Source organism: Lepeophtheirus salmonis, chromosome 3 (genome assembly GCF_016086655.4).
Source record: "Lepeophtheirus salmonis chromosome 3, UVic_Lsal_1.4, whole genome shotgun sequence".
Classification (NCBI taxonomy): Eukaryota; Metazoa; Arthropoda; class Copepoda; order Siphonostomatoida; family Caligidae; genus Lepeophtheirus; species Lepeophtheirus salmonis.
In genome coordinates, this window is record NC_052133.2 from 24,396,888 (window position 1) to 24,413,054 (window position 16,167).

General features: G+C 32.3%; 1 protein-coding gene and 2 non-coding genes across 8 annotated transcripts in view; 2 read left to right on the forward strand and 1 right to left on the reverse strand.

Annotated features, from left to right (window-relative positions):
• The first annotated feature begins 2,348 nt into the window (after window positions 1–2,348).
• Window positions 2,349–2,432, forward strand: TRNAL-UAA (transfer RNA leucine (anticodon UAA)). The gene has a single exon. It is a non-coding gene; the product is annotated as a tRNA-Leu (tRNA).
• Window positions 2,433–2,898: 466 nt separating this feature from the next.
• TRNAQ-UUG (transfer RNA glutamine (anticodon UUG)) lies at window positions 2,899–2,970 on the reverse strand. The gene has a single exon. It is a non-coding gene; the product is annotated as a tRNA-Gln (tRNA).
• An 11,841-nt stretch (window positions 2,971–14,811) lies between these two features.
• The window catches only part of LOC121114753 (uncharacterized), a 170,333-nt gene continuing 168,977 nt past the window's right edge, over window positions 14,812–16,167 (forward strand). For 5 of the 6 annotated variants that reach the window (XM_071887205.1, XM_071887208.1, XM_040708805.2 and 2 more), the window contains exons 1-2: window positions 14,812–15,365; window positions 15,787–16,112. The gene's annotated coding sequence lies outside the window, so the exon portion shown is untranslated. The remainder of the gene's footprint in view (window positions 15,366–15,786; window positions 16,113–16,167) is intronic. The other variant, XM_071887206.1, reaches the window with a different exon arrangement.

The following is a 16,167-nucleotide window of genomic DNA, read 5'->3' on the forward strand; positions in this document are numbered from 1 at the left end:
TAGAGGGAGCTGGATCCATAATAATCCCAGAAGGGAGATAGAGAAAGGATTTGCATTTCATACCTATTGATTAGATCCAATAGGAACCTTAATCAAGAATCAAAAATATTATATTTATATTTTAGGTACATCAACAACAAAAATAAAGAAAAGGAAAAATCCTAATTAATTTATACTCCCACAGACATATTTGAGTCAATTATGGCCTTTTTATTCAAATCTGTGGGATGCATTACTGATACTTAAGAATTTTAACTATTTTATATATCCTTTAATTGATTTAACAGACTTATTTTAGCCTTATATGGCCTTTCAAGTAAAATATACTAATTTATCTTCTTTTTTTTTTTTGCGACGATCAAATTTGGCCTTTAAGTACAATTTGTGACTCCTCCATAGAGATTATAAAAATAATTTATTCATAAAAATTGACAATAATTGGTCGAAGAGTGCAAGGATTTGTTACGTTGTTTTTATATTTTTAATGCAAAAATTTTATGCCGGACTTTACCACTAGTAATATCATATGAATATACCTATTAATAATATTTTTTTTATTAGATATATATATTAAATTTACTTTTATAACATTTTACTAATTATTTACATGAGGTTATAATTTAAAAAGTTCCATAAATATATGAATACTGTATAAAGAGATTTCCCTGTTTGAGCGTTTATTTGTTTCTAAGAAAATATATAAATGACAATATATAATCCTCCTCTGAAACTAGACTCTCAACACATATTGTTGGTATGGTAGACAACGTGTTAAAATACTGAGAGAATTACTCCTGCAGCCAACTGGAGCCCTGAACCGATATGAGTCGTCGTGGAACATCGATAGATTAAGAAAAAGAAAATAATAATTTGTTTTATTACCAAGCTTGATGCTATCATTAATCGAAATCCAGGTCTGGGTCATGAGCTCTACGTAGATTGGTGTAGACGTCACTGGCTCATATTTATAATGACGTCATGTAGCAAAAATTGTTCTATGGGACGTCTTTTAAGTCGAGATTTTTTATCCACTATCAACCTCGACTGTCAAATAGAAAAATAAAATCATGAAAAAACATATGGTAGCTAGACTTCAGAATGTTCTTCTTGTCAACTGTTAATTATTATTTACATTCAATTGATAATTTGATTAATTACTGAGAATGAAATGATCCGAATTCTAAGCAAATGTACTCTTTTGAATAATGTTATTATAACAAGGTTAGTCAAAAACGAATTTCAGTTCTCACCAAAAATTAATTAACATAACATATTACGTCTTTGGAACCCTAAATACAACAATACTATGGTAGATAATAATTGAAACCCCTACATTTAGCATTAATAAATAAGGAATCAATCGAAAAAACAAATTTAAATTACTTTTTAATTATTAAATTTAAACAAATAAATGGTATTGCCAGAAAGAGAGAGAGTGAGTTACAAAATAAATCTACTTTGCTTTTGCCGTTGTTCACTAATTTTTGATCAAACAACTTTTTTTCTTTTTTAGTTCATACTAAGTACGGGTCAGTTTTTATAAATCCTACAAGAGTCTACTTTTGAAAATGAATAAAAACAGCTGAAAAAAAGTACTGTGCATCCTTGTTTATTGTATGCAAAAAAGAGCTGATTGACTTTTGCCTCTGATTCGAACGTATCCTTAAGATTTAGAAACCAATACATCCCTAATATACAATGTACTCCTTCATTCCTCAAACACATGAATTCCGACAGGAAGAAGCAATCATCGCACTTCTTTTTCTCCCTCCTCCCATTACATCCATATATATATATTCAACAGTCAATCCCCCTACCAATCTAACGCAACAAAAAGTTTTATTTTGATAAGATGTCGAAATGATCAATGGGTGGAGATTATCCCAGGGGACTCAAAAAAGATTACAATTATTATATACGCATATTTCATATAGAAATAAAGGAATAAAAAATAAGCAAACTCTACGGAACAACTTTCGCAATTTAATAAATTTAATGAGCTTCTTTGTACATAGTACTCGTATACTTCATTTAATGGACCTTTATTTCCCCTGAGAATGAGATATGTACATATTATACATACGTGAGGAATTATTTTGTTATTATTATTATGAATAACCTCTGAACTGGAAAAATGAATTAAAAAAACAATAAAGGAGAAGGGGTGAGGTGAGGTGGGGGCATTCCACCATAAAAATTCCCAAAGAATATTTATCAATAATACATACTATTGAGAGCGTAAAATATAATTAAATTAAACTGTATTAAAACAAACTATGACTCATAAAACATTACTTCGCTCAATATATTATAAAATAATGTATTTTATTAAGTACAAATCACACACAGTCAGGTTGGCCGAGTGGTCTAAGGCGCCAGATTTAAGCTCTGGTTCACGTATGTGAGCGTGGGTTCGAACCCCACACCTGACAAATATTTAAATCTTTTTATAAGGTATTTTAATTTGATATATAATATTTCTTATTGAGATAACCATCATCCCTCTGGCACTTATGATTTATTCAATGACTATTAATACAAGGGGGAAAATATTTTCATTCTTTATTACCCTCTGCAAAATAAAAATATAAATTTTAGGAAACCCAGTAATACCTCTACTAACGAGAGCTCTGAAAGACAAGCTAGGAAAGTAACCTACTTTTACCTCTAAATACGAGTAAATAATAAACAAACGAACAATTTATGGAAAATAATTGAACTCGTAAGTAGAGGTACATCTGCATATTGTTTTTTACATTTCTTAATATATATTTAATAATATCGAACCATTCCTGTTCATCATTAAAATGATATGTAATAAACAGAATTAATAAATTAATCAAATGAATTAAGTTACATTTTGTGTAATATAGGTGATAAAACAAGAAAAAAAGAGAGAGGTCCCACCGAGATTTGAACTCGGATCGCTGGATTCAAAGTCCAAAGTGCTAACCATTACACCATGGGGCCATTGTTATTGAACTAGTGAAATTGTAATTAGTTATTAAAAAATTAATTTTAAAAGGATATCAAATACATAATATTTAATATTATGATCGGTATGGTATCTACAACTCTAATTGTAGCTAATACTTATTGGAAAGATTATATAAAATACAATGAAGGTATTTTTAGTAGTTAAAAAATTATATATATACTAGCTAAGAATTACCCGGCGTTGCTCGTGCTAAAGAGGGAATTGAAATCATATTGATAATTAGCAAATTCCCCCCCCCAACAAAAAAGCACATATTACTACCTCTTCTCGTGGGGCACCCATTGCCAAAAACCTTATTGCCGAAAGCCATTTTGCCGAACAGATACTTTGTCGAATGACTACTCTGCCGAACAGACCCAAACGACCTCGAGAACAAGAAGTGTCCCTCAGAACTTGAACAAGTATATAGGATCTCCAACATATTCCATCCAAATTATTCTTCAGTTGCATTGGCCATTGAATCTCAATCTACACTCATTGAGTCATTGATTAATCTTTAAACATATTTTCTTTTCTAATTCATTTATTGAGCAGTTTCATGATTTTTGATACAACGGATCTAATTGAAGTTCGAACCAACTTTTGCAGCTTCCTAATAATTAAGTGATTTAATTAATGAAACCTTAATTATTGTAATTTTTGAGAATATTAAACATATTATGTTTTAATTTTGGAGTAATATGAATGGGAATTATTATTACATTTTATTGTAACATGAATCATCATCAAATAATAATTCGGTATACTGGTACTTCGGCAAACTGCCATTCGGCAGAGTGCCTGTTCGGCAAAGTGTCCTTTTGGCAAAATGGCTATCTGCAAAGTGGCTTTCGGTAATAAGGTTTTCGGCAATGTGTCCTAGAACCACCTCTTATAACTTTAGTAGTATTATTATGAATATTAAAAAAAAATATTAGGTTATAAACTTCAAATAACATATCAACAAATATGAATTTAAAAAATTTCTAAATGAAAAATACATTTTTTATTTACTTCAAAAAATTTCCTAATCGAAATTCGTAAAGAAAATTGCAGAAAACTTTTTTGCACTAACTTTGCAAAAAAAATAGTTAATAGCATTTATTAGAGTTGTAAAAGAAACCCAAACCGACCAATAATTTTTTTCGTACTTGCAAAAACTTAAAAGTTATGGAGAATAATGTAGTCGAAAAAATAACACTCGATAACTGGTTCATTGGCAAATATTGCAAAAATTACTGACATGATACTGTGTCAGCATTTTTTTGCACAAAAAGAATCGTCTTGTGGTATTTTTTCTTAAAAAACTGAAAATTGACGTTTGATGGAAAAAAAAAGAGAGAAAAAATAGACATTTTTTTTGGAAAATGACTGATATTTCAGTTAAAACTAAATTTTTCTTTTGTAAATTTATATGCAAACCAATCTAAAGCCAAATTTCTACCAACTTTATTCACTTTACTAGTCCCATATTCCATTTGAAGTTCATTTTTTTTGCACCTGAAATAAACCAAATTGCAATTTTCACAGTTTTGTTTTTTAGCACATAACTTTCTTGATTTTTAATAAATTTAGAAAACGTAGAAATGTGTATAGTTGTTTTCGAAACACCAATCACTTATTGAGAAATAACTTAACCCCCTATCTAGTCTCCTTGAGCTGCAAAAAACTGTATTTGGGTTTTGGGTAGAGCATTAGCGCCCCGCCCCTTATATGACCTCCCCAATAATCGACACACTCGTCTTACCCTGTCCCAGCTCAAAAGAGGGAACCATACAAAATTTCAGCCTCCTTGGTTCAATGGTGTGGGAAGGTATAAAGGACATCTACACACAAACACAATCTCTCTTATATATATATACAGAAGATTTGTAACATTACAGTACATACAATATTACTTAAAAAATACAATTTAATTTGAACTTTAATTTTCAGATGCAAGAGCAATTCTCAACACTCTAGAAAAAATTATTTTGAATTTCCGGCTATTATATTATTATAATCTTTCTTACGATTAGCATCATCCACAAATGTATTTTACAATAAATTCATATTTAAAATGAAGGAACTTTATCTTGATTTGAAAACAATACATCCTAGATATACAGGGTGTCCACGATAAATACTTTTAAACTTCATTATATCCATAATGTGGATATTCGGAGTTAAATCATACTAATATAAAAGGTTGCATGAACAATACATTATAACTTCCACCACAATTGTTTTGACAACAAACATTAGTGATCATGGAACAAGCAAGGAGAGACACCATCCTCGAATTGGCTCGCACGGGACACAAACACTCTGCTATCTACAAGCTTCTTAACTACCCCAAGACCACGGTGTACCGGGTCTTCAATGCCTGGGAGGTTGAGGGGAAGGTCTGCCTCAAGGCCACAGTATGAGAAGTGACCGAATCCGCACTGCTCGCTTCCTTGAAGGCCTCTGGAAGTCCATCAAGGCTTCGCCGGGGACTTCCTTGTCCAGGTTGGCCCACAACCGTGGAGTGAGAAAGCAGCTGGTCTCCAAGGCTGTGAATGAAGACTTCAGGTACAGCTTATACCGAATGGCCAAACCGTACATCCTCACGGCATCCATGAAGGCCATCAGGCTCACCAACGGTAAGCGTCTCCTCAATCACCTGAAGAGCCATGGAGGAAGAATCGTCGTCTTCTCCGACGAGAAGAACTGGACTGTCGACAGAAGCTACAACGTCCAGAATGACAGGTGGCTTGCCAAGGAGAGAGAAGAGGTCCCTGTGGTCTTCACCACAAAGTTCCCGGCCTCCGTGATGACCCTGGGTGTCATGTGCAGCACAGGTGAGGTGATGCCTCCTTTCTTCTTCAATCCCAAGGAAAGGGTTAACGCGATAAGGTACGACGAAGTCATGGTGGAGTTCGTCATCTCCTGGATGAAGGTTACGGCCGCTGGGAGGGAGTTCATATTCCAACAAGACTCAACGCCCGCACACATCGCCATGAGGACCACTAACCTCTTTAATCCCACGACATCACTTTCTGGGATCGCAAAACCTGGCCCTCCAACTCACCCGACCTCAATCCGTGTGATTACTACTGGTAGGGGAAGTTGGAGAATGAGGTGTGCAAGGTCAGTCACAAGAGCATCGAGGCCCTGAAGGCCTCCATTACGAGGGAGTGGAATGCTGTCGATTCCGCGGAAGTCATCAGGGCATGCAAATCCTTTAGGGGCAGGATGGAGAAGATGGTGGCTGCTGAGGGAGGACATGTTGAATAAATTTATTGTTTAATATCTAGTCTAAATTTTTCATATTAACAAATACACTCCAAATTCCATTTTTATCAAGCAGATTGAATTTTAAGATAGTTCCAATTTATCGTGGACACCCTGTATCTTACATATTTCCTAGCCAGACATTCAATTAATTCAAATTGAATTGTAAAAGTCATTATTGCTCTTCACAAACTAACCTAAGGATTCTATAGAAAGAGGACAAATGTCTTTGTATTTGGAGATAAAAAATTATTAATCTGACCTTTAACTACATGCGCTCGTTGCTATTCTGGAGTAACATTTAAATGATTTAATTTCATATAATGTACTTATTTTCCTTTTAATATGAAGTGCACGCTCGATCCTATGTTACATGCAAAAAGTCTGCGAGATTTCATTTGTAAGACAATATTGTTATTTCTTAGATCAAAAAGGACTATACGGATTACATGCATCTTATTTTTTACTCGCTGGATGGTTCTTGAGTCGAAACAATGATACTTTTTAAATATTTTTCCCGACAAATATCTATATTTTTTGCAAAAGATCACAATTCTGTCAAATTGAATTGTATCACCTCAATGAATACTCAAATTTTATCTCATAGTCACGTAATGAAATGTCCAAATTTCCTGTATGGAACCTCATTTTAGATTGGAAGAAGCAAGAGTTTATGTTATTAATACACCCAAGAGTGTACGTACATACAGACAAACTCTGTTTAATAATATTAAATATTTTATATTACTTTTTTATATCCGTAATTATAGGGGCATTTAAATTTAATCGATACTTTTTTTTCAAGAAAAATATGACAAATGACCTTCTGACCTTAGGGCTCCAAATTATCACGGTGACAATGTTGATTTTCGCCACCGTGACAATTTGGACAATGTTTTAAAAGAGAGTAGCTTAGTAGTCAAGATGTATCAGTAGAACAGCTACAAGCAGCTATGAAAATAAACAAGGACAAAGGTAAAAATTAGGTCAATGTTGATCCTCCAACAAGGACTCACAATTATAACTCCACTACAAATCCTCAACGTTACTCATCGTCTTTTATGAGCACTCACAAATGTTAAATCCGGTTTCGTATATATCAATGATACCAATGTAGAAAAAGTACTTAGACCTACATTTAAGTAGTCATTAGAATACTCATAATTGATCAAGATGATGTTATACATGGAAAATTTTATTTTATAATATTTATTACTATAATAATGCACATTAATTATGAATCTGGCCACCATTAACTTCAATGACAGTCTCCAACCACCTCTGGAACCCCTTGCACACATTGGCAACGTAGCCCCTTTTCATGATCATCCACTGCTGTTTATCAGAGGTCATCAGGGTATCAATATTCGGGTGGGAGACTTTGCAGGTCTTCTTCTCAATTTGCCAACAAATAGAGTAATCCAGTGGATTCAGATCTGGGCTCTGAAGGGCCAAAGGTTCTTGGAGCAGAAGTTCATGTAGCAACCATTCCACTCTTGTACAATATTAGCAGTCCTGCTAAAATACGTACGTGGCCTTGTTGGACTTATTCATGGTCTTGGTGATCTATGGGAAAAAAATTTCCTTCAACACAATCAAGTAGTCGGCCGCAAGTAATCGGTATCTAACAGAAAACCAAATTGGAGGCATTTTTTCTCCAGTTGATGCTGCAACCCCTAACAACATCACAGAAGCAATATGTTTTGTCTTGGTGACTGTGCTTATGCTGTTGTCAGCCTTGCCAAAGTATACCCCCTGATCATTTTGCTTGTTGTAGAATGGGTAAATGGTAAAGGTCTTTTCATCAGAAAAAAATATTACCAGGTTGCTGTTGCGCTTCAGATCATTTAATAGTTGTTAACATTGCTGAAGACGGAGTTCTTTTTCACTTTGGGAAAGGAGTGGTCTCTCAATTATTCTAAGAGACCTTCCTCCAGCCTTTCGGATGACCTTGCCCACAGTAGGCCGATGCACCTTCTTTTTCTTGGTGTACTCTGGCATCTTCATCGTTGGATTGACCTGAAAGACCTCCATGATGTCTTCCGGCTTCACTTTGGTGAGTATTCCACTCATGGGGTTGTCCTTAAGGTTGTCCCTATCAGCCAAACGATTTCTGACCAGACAGACTGTGACCTTGCTGACGTTGAAGGCATTCATGATATCCGAGGTGGTTCTCCCAGCGCGGATTAAATTGCCTATGATTGCTCTTCTTGCCTCTATCGCAACATATACAAAATTTTGTTCACAGTATGTACATCAATCAAAGGCTTAGAATCTAAGCAATTGAAAAAATATCGGATATTTAAGATTTAATCAACAACACCTATTGAAAAACTGTATTTTTAGAAGGTCTCATTACTTTTCTACACCTAGTGTTGAAAAGGAAGTTCATTCGTCAGGAACTAAAATATTAACATCAACAGCTTATTTAAAGAAAATTCACTCTCCGGCTAACCAAAAAAAAAAAAAAAAAAGAAAAAAAAGCGAGTTAAATAATGCACTACTAATTTCATTCATTAGTCGTTAAAGTAATTTTTCCATTCTTCTTCTTATTTTATAGCAGGCGCTCACAAGTTTATAGTTAATGATATAAATCGTGTTAATTTTTTAGCTGGCCGTTTTTTTGAATTGGTAGTGTGAAAAATGAATTTTCTTTGCCTTAGCAATTGTCATTATTATTTAATTCCTGAATGGTGAACCTCCTTTTTCAAATAGATTCAATTATATTTAAAACCTGATTAAACATTCCTGTGTGCTAATAAAAGACTAGATTTAAATTTATATAAAAAATAGGATATGTCAGAACTCAAATTTAAAAAAAGAAACATAAAATTCCTTGGTGTTCATTATTACTCTAGCCATTGCGTATTTAAGTGAATGATAATAGTTTTTGACCATGTGAATGATGCAATACTCTCCAATTTTGAAAATCAAAATACGTGACTTTTAATTAAAATTAAAATTTTTTTAACCATTAATCGGCTTAATTTATGTACATAAATATATGGATCGGTTATCTATCAAATATCTAATAGTACGATTTCCGTTTTTTTATGAAGCACAAATATGTTTATTATTATTTTTAGAAACTTGGTGATGTATCGAACATTTAAAAAAACAAGCTTTTAAAATGTGTCTTATGTACATACAAATTTACAATTATTCAATAAATCAGAGATTCTCAACCTTTCTTAGTGATGTACCACATCTAAAATATTTAATTAACGCAAGTACCCCTTTACCAGCGCAAAACATTTTTAGCTTCAGTGACAAGGGCGTCCACAGGATTATATTTTTGAGGGGGGCTTGGTTTTTGGAATTTTTTGAAAATAAATCCAAAAATTTAAAAAAAATTGAATAAAAATTTCAGAAATTAAATTTTTGAAAAAAACTTCAAAATATTAAATTTATTTCTAAAAAAATTTCATTATAATAATTTGAGAAAAAAATATTAAATTTTTGTTAAAAATTTAAATAGCTATCCACAGAAAAATAAATTAAATTTCAAATACACATACATATTTACTATTTTATAATAAAAAAGAAAAGTTCCTTGATTTGGGGGCTACAACCCCTTTAATCCACCTTCGGTGGACACCCCTGAGTTTTTTTACCACTTGCTAAATATTCTTTCAAAATTTGGAGTACCCCCTGAAATGCCTCCAAGTACTTCAAGGGCTACGTGTACCCCATTTGAGAACCACTGCGATAGATCACTATATTGTGTGGATGAAGTATACATTTTTCTTCTTTTAATGTACGAATCGAAAGGTAAATATGTTAATCATTTAATACTAGAGAAAAAAAGTGGCGTCTAACCAATACATCAAAATCTATTTGAAGGGCAATACATGATTTAAAAATGAAATTATAAACAGTTCCCCTTTGTTTTCATACATACAAACAAAAGTAGGGATTCACACCTAAGCTGTTTATGATGTAAGTGCATTACATGCTTCATACAAGTATATATGTATATTAATATCATGGTTATAGTGTTATGCTAAGAAACACTTTTCCTTAACATTTTTAACGGTCAATATATATTTTTTAAATCTACCAGATTATTTAATTTATAATTATTTAGAAGCTATCGCAAATAATGATTAAAATCTTTAAAATAAGTAGGAAATTAATCAAAGCATTCAAACCAGAGTCGTCTATGTATATTTTTATCCGTGATTAACATAAAGCAAATGTCGATTTTAAGGGGACTATATGGAGTTAAGCCACGTGTTTAAATACAAAAATAATATTAAATTATACGAATAACGAGATTCTAAACTTTTTTCCATTATCGGGTCATTGTCACCCGCTGCAGATCTAGTCATTTGTCATGGCGTCCCAGTGCTGGCTAACAGTGGCTTTGGTGCCCTCGGTGTTTGAATGATAGGGACTGCAGGCCTTCTCCTCTACATGCACCCAAACGATATATTGGAGAGATTGATATCAGGGTCTGTACCCGACCAGGAACCACCCCAGAGGGGCTGCCTTGCGTTTGAGTCCGCAAAGTCCAAGGACATGGCGAAGGCTAGGTGCTTTATAGTACTAAGTGTCATCCTTTATTTACCAATGTCTTCAATGCTTAAGTACTGTCATTCTGCCTCTTCCTAATGGGTTCGATTGTACATGTCTTCTTGTCGTTGAAGATGATGTCTCATTTGGCTTTGACCTTCTTGAGGTCATTCAAAAGAGTATTGCAACGTAGGAGATTGGGTTCCTTCATATGGGGGTGTCAAAAGTGGCCTTTCCTCCCTAACAAACCTCTTTCCATCCACTTTTTTGATAGCTCTCTGGACTGTCTGGTGTGAAACCCCGAGATCTCTTGCATGTGCTCTTATGGACTTGGGTATTTTCTTTTTCCCCACCTGGTCCAGTTTAGTCTTTTTGACAAAACCCTTCTTCCTCTCCAACGTTTCAGATTTTCTAACGGAGTAAACGGTGGTCCTGGAAACGTGGACCTGCTTGCAGACTTCTGTCGGGATTTTTCTAGCGTCAGGGAGTGCCCGAATGGAAATTCGTCGATCATGTTCGAGTTTTATTTTCTCGACTTGTACTTGTATTAATTTCAATCACTCAACCTTCATTAAGTATTGAATTAGTCAGTATTCAGATTTCAATGGACCACCCAGTATACTTCAAATTCAATATATTGTTTGCTATACACGTTGTCTGTTCATCCAGTATTCGAATGTTTTACTTCGACTTATTTGAGTTCTTTATCGGTTCTTTTCATTACTTATGGTCAGTTTATTAAAATTTCCTCAAATAATTAATTATCAAACATCTTATCTTTCTCCCCTTTTAACAAATAAAAGATTTACTGATACAATGGCTATAAATTTGAAGGGCTTAATGATATGAAATTACACTTTATCAGGATTTTTCTAAAGTCCAAGGGCAAAAAAAAAAAAAAAAAAAAAAAAAAAAAAAATCCGTCCTTTTCTCATAACAACACGAACGCTCTATAAAAATTCCTACGTCATAAATTCAAATGATACACTCTCGGCTAAGATCTATTACATTTAAGTTATTATCCATTCATATTAATGATCTCCAAATATGACAATTCTTTGTACATCATTTTTTTTCCTCAAAGGATCATACACTTAAACGGAAAACACTCGGCATATTTAAAGGAACCATTTTAAAAAAAATAGAAAATGAGTCTATATAATATCTATGTATAGAAAACACATAATATATAAAGATTTTTTCAGTTAGTTAAGATAAAAAAAAAAAATACAAAATTGGAATACTGATGATGATGATGAACCATACAGAGCCTCACTTTTTAAGGAGGAAATTATGAAACCAAAAATATATTTCCATAGATGAACATCATCATTTTAAGAGGATACCTACACACACATGTACCTATTATATATTAGCCTTTCCATAATAAGAGAGGCATGATATAATAAATTCGGAAACGCCCTCAAACCTCTAATTCAATTCCATTTTTGAATATCTCTCCAAGGAGGGGTTCAAAAGGGATTTGCGCTTATTACACTTATACATACATACAAATTCATATGAATGTATCCATTTATCTACTTAATGCATACATATTAGGTATGTAAGAGATTTTCTCTCTTGGGTGATTTCATTCCATATATTTAATGAGGGGTTTCGTCACCATTTATCAATAATAATGATTATCTCTATGTACATATAGAGGGGCGTCCATAGGATTATATATATATATATTTATTTTTTTTTTTGGGGGGGGGATTGGTTTTTGGACTTTTTTGCAAAAAAAACCCACAGCTCTTTACAAAAAAATTAAATTTAGCGAAAAAAAAATTCAAAAAAGTTATTTCAAATATAAAATTTTTTGATATTTTTTTTTCAAAAACCATAGCTGTTGATAGTAAACTAAGTTTCTGAGAAAAAAAATCAATTTCAATTATTAAATATTTTGAAAAAAAGTTTAAATATTAAATTTTATAGTAAAAAGCAAAAATTCCTTAATTTTTTTTTTTTTTTTGGGGGGGGGGTTATTGCCCTTCCAGCCTACGCTCTGTGGACACCACTTTTATATTTATTAACTTATTGGGGCATGTGTGTTGTTGACTTATATTCGTATGAAAACAAAGTGACAGAGAGTGGCGAGGTTATGTGGCAAAATAATAAAACACTTTGAATGATAATATTAAATAAAAATAGCATGTAGTTAAGATCAGTTTGATTTTTAACTTTTTTTCAATTTTAGATTACAGATAGGCCAGAAAAGTTGCTTTGGAGTATCAAAATAAGGTGCCCAAAATTATATATTTTGCTATCTTTCTATTCGAATTTCACAATTGAATATAAAGAAATTAACGTTTTGATGAATTACTATTTAAATTATTCATTGAAATGAATTAAAATAGGTACGCGTTATACGTTAGTCATAAAAAAATTATTAAATGCTATATGTAGACTGTACTATCATCTAACAATTGTATATTTAAAATAATCTGATGTATGCGTTTATAAAAAAATATAGGCAAAATAAGGAAAATGATTATCTTCTTCTGTGCATGTGTCATTTTTTAAAGAAGAAGATACATATGGAAACCACTGCCCTAGCTAATAAAAAAAAAAAAGAATTTGCTCTGAAAGGAATTAAAATTTTGTATTCAATTATTATTGGATCGGAATTCAATATTCGTAATTAATTGACAACAATACCTGGTATACGTTCTTCTTCAATGTACAGATTAGATTACTCCGTCAATCCAAAGGACGACAATATTTTTTGTCAAAGGCTGGCTATCTTCTTAAATATCTTTGCAAGATTGTTCAAATAAAAATTTTATAATCAGGTACTTCTCAATCTTTTTTAACTCATCTACCTTTTCTCCAATTATACTGCATGGTAAATGGTAATACATGTACCCACAAATTTCCTAATATTTAATTATATATGAATCCATATGATTTTTTATATTATTGAAAAAAGGTTTTAAAAAAAGCTTAGTATTGCAGCTTGAGACTTACAAACTGTCATGTACATGCATAGGTCTGTCCACAGTAGAGTGTGTCTTACGAAACCAATTTTTACTAATCCAAAATCCGTTTATACCATGAGTTGAGGTTTAGTATGGGTAAGAATGTCCTGCAATATTTATTTCACGCAGCAAAAATTCGAAGGGCTACTTCGGGTCAACACTTCCGATTAGTTCTAAAACTTCTACAACAATGATGATACATGAACAATAATTTTTTATTGTAATGTAATATGAGTGTAAAAATTTTATTTTATAAAAAAAATCGCTTTGTTAGTTTAAAAAACGAGGTTTTTCACTACACTCGTGGACCTTATCAAAGAAATATGTATAGTGTAGAGTAATAATAAAGCGCGTTGCAATTTTTCTTCCTTCGTTTAATTTTTTTCAACAAATTATAGAAAACTGAGTTATGTACAATACACATATATGAATATTTGAAATATAAATTTTATACTTCTCAGAGTAAATTAATTCAATCGTACCTCAAAAAAAACAATTATAATCAAAAATAATTTCCATCTCATTTCTTGCATTATTTTCTAATAAATGAAATTATTGATTGATAATAATAGTAGTGTAACGACATTTTAGACTTTTTTTTTAATATAACATTACAAGAATTTTGAGACTAGTAGATCCATTTTTTTAAAACTATAAAAACGACCCAGTACAAGTCGCTTCGAGAGTACTTTTTTTATGTGAACATAAAGAGACATTTTCTACTCTTTTTTTTCTAAGTAGTCTTCAATGTCTCGTCATGAATGATTAAAGAATATTGGTGAATATAAAAAAATGAGCTACAAAGTTAAAAAAAAAAAAAAAGGTACGCGAAGCGGACTAGATTTGGATTAAAACCGTATCGTATGTTTTTACTATTTTTAACAGACTTTTTTTTTCTTTAATTACAACAATATTAATACAATATTTAGATGTAATAATCACCCTCTCTTTTGAAGACCTTAATTCAAAGATTTTCCCATTTTCTAATGTCTTCACCTTTTGTTTTATTATGATCAAAGAATATAAATATATTCTTTATTTATGACCCTCTCCGGACATATATATGTAGTGATGGGACGAGATTTAAAGAAGGACTGAGGTTTTATTTACAGAAGTAGACATATACAGAAGGAATACCTAAGTACATTATATAAAGAAATATATTGGAAGTGAATTAATACATGAATACTATAGAACTCTTCCGAGATCGTAAGGGCTAATTCATTTAAGGTCTTATACAATATATCCAAATTTAAAGCATCACGAAACTATATATATTAACCGGCTAATTCGTAGAGAAGAAGAAAATATATTGACTATAAACACTAAGTAAAACAAACTCTGATCCCGCAATTTGTATATTTCATTAATAATTATTTAAAAGTGATAGAAGAATGCTAATTGGTTTCAAGAACTTCCTATATCGTATGGTTGTACGTCCATTGAGAGATATGGTATGAGATTGAGTAGTGTGTCTCTGTTCGAGGACATAGGCTTTTTGAGACCACCTTTTTCTGAGAGTAGCGAACTACGACTTCTATTCCCGGTCTGAGTATGGACAGATTACGAGTCCCAATATCATAACTCTTCTTAGTGTCTCTCCCCCTCTTAAAGATATGGGTTTGGATAAATAAATGGTAATCAGTAATACTAATTATTAATTCTCATGTGTAGGAGTTGTATGGGTGAATAACCATTGTGAAGGGATAGATTATCATTTCGTGGCAGATTACACAGCTCTATTTCGATAGTTCTCGTAGTTGACGGACTTCAAAATAAGAGTCTTCATTGCTTAAATAGGAACTTCGGCATGACCGATGGACTTTTGTTTGATAAGTAGATGAGGTTTCATGTAGAATAATTAAATTTCTGCGGAACGTTCTGACGTCATTTCGAAACTGTGGTTCACTGTAGGTTCTCATATTAGCTGGGATCCCGTAATCTTGAAATAGCTTGTTTAGGACTCTAATTATGGACTGTCTGCTAGTATTTTTGTGTTGAGAAACCAAAGGCCATCATAATAACAATCAAATAATACTATTTATTTTTTTCCTTTAGCTTCAAAGAGATCCACAGATACGGATGAGAAGATAATGACTGTTGCAAAAGTTGAGGGATTTAGAAGGCGATAATTCTATACATTTAGAACATCATGAAAACAATTGTTTTATATCATTATTAGTGCCGGGCCAAAAATGGAAGGATTGAGCTCGTTCTCTTGTTTTTCTAATGCTTTTTTCGGGAAAGTGGAAGCTCAGAGAAGATTTGTTTTAGGCAGTTCTTTGGTACTACTATACGTTGGCCATGTAAAATGATTAAGCCTGATGAATCGATGCTAAGATCAGACCATTATTTAGTGAAGATGCGTCCAGAGTGGTGATAAGGTAAATTATTTATGCTGATATCATTTTCCAATGCTAATCTTGCTGTTAGATAGTT